We start from the raw sequence: 4,003 nt of genomic DNA on the forward strand, positions 1-4,003 counted from the left end.
CACACTGGAACAGGTTGCCCAAGGAGGCTGTGGATGCCCCATCCCTGCAGGCATTCAAGGCCAGGCTGGATGTGGCTCTGGGCAGCCTGGGCTGCTGGTTGGTGACCCTGAATATAGCAGGGGGTTGGAACCAGATGGTCATTGTGGGCCTTTTCAACCCAGGCCGTTCTATGGTTCTATGACACATGAAGTCAGTGCCAATATTCATAAAGGAAAATCCAAGAACAGCAAAAGAAGCCACTGGTTATTATGAATAAATAGAACAAGTGGTACACTAAGAAATATTTTAGTGAACGACATATTACAACAAAACCAAGAAAGACTTTAAATGAAACAGTGCAAAGCTCTCTATTTCATAAAAGCTGAGATCTTTATGCAAAGTATTGTTTCAAACTAAAAGAGGGGAAGATTTAGACTGGACGTAAGGAAAAGGAGACTTTTACAATAAGGGTGGTGAGGCGCCGGCATAGGCTGCTCTGAAAGATGGTGGTGCCCCATCCCTGCAGACAGCCAAGGTCAGGCTGGATGGGCTCTGAGCACTGATGGAGCTGTGGGTGTCCCTGTTCACCTAATCTAAAGTATAATGCAAAAACTAACAGATCTGAAAAAGCCATTCAAGTACAGTTAGGAATATTTCCTCTTGCTGCTACGAATTAGTACTACAAGCTTACTTTATAGACTGCCACTTCACACAAGACTGGAGCTGGACCCTCACCTGAAATGCAGTACCACAAGCAACTATATGATGCAGAAATCCCTTTGACGTGCACGCAGACCTTATTATACTTTTATGAGCTGCATAAATTAGTAATGGTTAAACATACCACTTTTATTAACCTAATAAACCCTCGCCTTAAGAAATTCATAATTCAAACACTGAAGACAACCACTACCACCACATGTAAACACCAGGAACGTTTCAAAGCTTCAATTCCTCCAGTTGCAGCCATCTGACAGGTTTGTAGTTTTAAGCCCTTTGGTGCAGAGGGAAGGAAAGAACATTCCTCGTGACCCTGAAGAAAACAAATACTTGCTTCACGTCCAAAGTCCCAGAACTTCGTACAAATGTTATTTAGAACAAAGCGCATACTGAAGAGTTTCCAAGAAAACCTCAAAGCTTATTAAAAAAAAGCAAAGCCACAGAAGTTTAACAACTAGATGAATCTTAAGAAAAGCAGTTACACAAATGCTTCAATTTAACATCATGGAGGTAAGAAAATATGAAGCTTATCTCTATTTCTGTAAGTTCTAGGAACATCAGAAACATCACTTGACTGTAACATCTGGACTGTGACAAATAACCCACTCAGAAATAAAACAAATAACAACAACAAACAATTCCAGGAAATCTTGCATGGGGTAGGGAAAGGAATTCTATCTTTTAGGCTGGATATACACAAACCTAAGGTCCCCTCCAAACCAAGCCACACGGTGATACTGTGAATTCACGTACTGCTTGCAAAATTACAGGGCACTTAATAGCTACAAAGCAGTGCTTACAGAGAGGAGGTACAACCCAACTGCCAAGCTATGTGTAGGATAAGTACTATTTCTTCCCCCGAACAGGGAGTATTAGATCGTGTCCCTGGAGATAGTGAATGCCAGGCTGGACGGGGCTCTGAGCAGCTGATGGAACTGTAGGTGTTCATCGCTGTGGAGCTGGACCAAATGATCTTCAAAGGTCCCTTCCAACTCATACAATTCTATGGTTCTATCCCTGAAACAAGGCACCACCTTCCAGGTCCACTCCACGCAGCTCCCATCTCCCTGTCCCTGAATCTTCTCCCACCATCTCTCCACAGGGATGCACTGTCCGTCAATTTTGCACATTGATGAAGTTTAAAAAAAAAAAGAGGCAGATTTTTGGTCAAAATACCCTCAACTGACGTAACCCACCTGCTTAATTGCATCTCCTTTACTTCACTTGTGAGGATTAAAAGTTCTGATGAACTTAGTCTGATATTTCACAGCATCATAGAACTGAGTTGGAAGGGACCCCTAAGGGCCATCAGGTCCCACTCCCTGCACTGAACAGGGACACCCACAGCTCCATCAGTGCTCAGAGCCCATCCAGCCTGACCTTGGCTGTCTGCAGGGATGGGGCACCACCACCTCTCTGGGCAACCTGTGCCAGTGCCTCACCACCCTAATTGTAAGCAACTCTTTCCTTATATCCAGTATTAATCTCTCCATTTTTTGTTTAAATCTATTTTCCCTTGTCCTGTCACAGCAGACAGTGCTGAAGAGTCTGCCCCTTCCTTATAAATCCCCTATAGACACTGACAGGCTGCTCTCAGGTCACCTCACAGCCTTCTCTTCTCCAGGCTGCACAGCCCCAGCTCTCTCAGCCTGTCCTCATAGGAGAGCTGTTCCATCCCTGGGATCATTTCTGTGGCCCTCCTCTGGATGTGCTCCAACAGGTCTATGTCACTCCTGTAGCGAAGACTCCACATCTGGACACCTCCATTTCAAAAGGCACGGAAATACCTGACGCAGCAACATTAACTTTTATCCTTCCTATTTACCAAAACAAACTAGAAGCGTTATTTTGTTTCAGATCACTGGCTGTAGCTATTAAACCGCCTTCACTCGATCCCTCTCCCCCCCAAGGAATTATTGGCATACTTCTGTGAGAATGTGGGAAAACAAAACCTTACACGTTTCTTGGATCCCTGCCTTCTTCTTCACCTCCTCACACTCCCTGGCTGCAGTTCCCTTTTCATGCTTGCTTCCTCATCATCTAGAGCAAGTTTTTCTAATTAAGACGAGTCATAAACATTTAAACAGATGCCCAGACCGCGGTGTGATTAACAAAACCCTCGGGCAAGTTTCGTTGAGGGGGGGAAAAAAAAAACACATTAATAAGAAGGGGGGGGGGGGAAAGCCCATAAACCAAAACACCACCAAAACCTCTCCTCAATTCACGCTTCCTCTTCCATGTTTTTGTGTTTGTTGTCATGTGTTTCCCTCACACTTCACCCCGTTAACCCATTCCCACTCACTGAGGGCAAAGCGGAGGGGTTACCCCAATGGAAGCGCAGGATAAAGGCAGAAATAGTGTTATTTCCCCCCCAAGGAGCAGGAAGAAGGAAGAAATCTCCAGCACAGGGCAGGGCCTGGCTATAAAACAGGTGCAGGAGGTGTGGGCTGGGGTGTACGCACACAAAAAAAGACCCACCATAAAACGGGGTGAGATGAAGGGGGGGAGAAAAAAAGAGGTTTTGAAGCAGAGAGGTGTCAGGAGTGAAGACAGCCGCTCCAAGGGGGCTTCACCCACCCGACAGACACAAACACATCCATCCCTGCTCCCGCACATACAGGGGAACAGCTCCACTTCCACACACAGACCCGGACGGACACGGACAGACCCGCCGCCCTCAGGGCCGCTCACACCGCGGGCCGGGCCGGGTTGAGGGGTGCTAAAGGAGGAGGTTCTCACCTCGCCGGTTCATAGGGCGGACACGCACCGCCACCTTCACTTTGGAATCCCCCATCGCGCTGCTCCGACCTCCCCGACTCACTCGTTCCCTCCTCGGCTTCCGTCTACCGAGGTACAACCGCCGGCGGCGCGGGGAGGAGCGCGGAGCGGGGCGGGGGGCCGAGGCCGGGCGGCAGTGGGAGGGAGGTGCCGCTCCGGACCAACGTCCGGCGGGACTACAACTCCCAGCGTGCAGCGCGGTGTGGAGCACTGATGGGAGCTGTAGTTCCGCCCGCAGCACAGGGCCGGAGCGAGAGCAATGCATTCTGGGATATGTAGTCCTCAAGTGAGCGCCTGCAGGGTGGGTTCCCTCAGGCCTTGCTGCTGGATGAGGTTATGTCACAGCTCAGCTCCCAGCAGTAAATGGTAAATCTGAGGGTCATAAGATTTCCCACATTGAACAGGCAGCGTTTTGGTGTTAAATGTATTTTCCCTGCTCGCTTTCCAAACTCTTTACCCATTGCATATAGCAGAACTGCAGCTTTGGTCATGGGACTAAGCCATACTGAACAAAAAAGCTCAAAA

At 48.1% G+C, this 4,003-nt stretch overlaps 1 long non-coding RNA gene across 1 annotated transcript; it reads right to left on the reverse strand.

Annotated features, from left to right (window-relative positions):
- Window positions 1-808: 808 nt before the first annotated feature.
- LOC107306803 lies at window positions 809-3,649 on the reverse strand. The gene is made up of 3 exons (XR_001552270.2): window positions 3,440-3,649; window positions 2,658-2,740; window positions 809-1,013 (listed from the first exon to the last, which is right to left on the reverse strand). It is a non-coding gene; the product is annotated as an uncharacterized LOC107306803 (long non-coding RNA).
- Window positions 3,650-4,003: the final 354 nt, after the last annotated feature.

This window comes from Coturnix japonica, assembly GCF_001577835.2.
Source record: "Coturnix japonica isolate 7356 chromosome 3 unlocalized genomic scaffold, Coturnix japonica 2.1 chr3random1513, whole genome shotgun sequence".
Classification (NCBI taxonomy): Eukaryota; Metazoa; Chordata; class Aves; order Galliformes; family Phasianidae; genus Coturnix; species Coturnix japonica.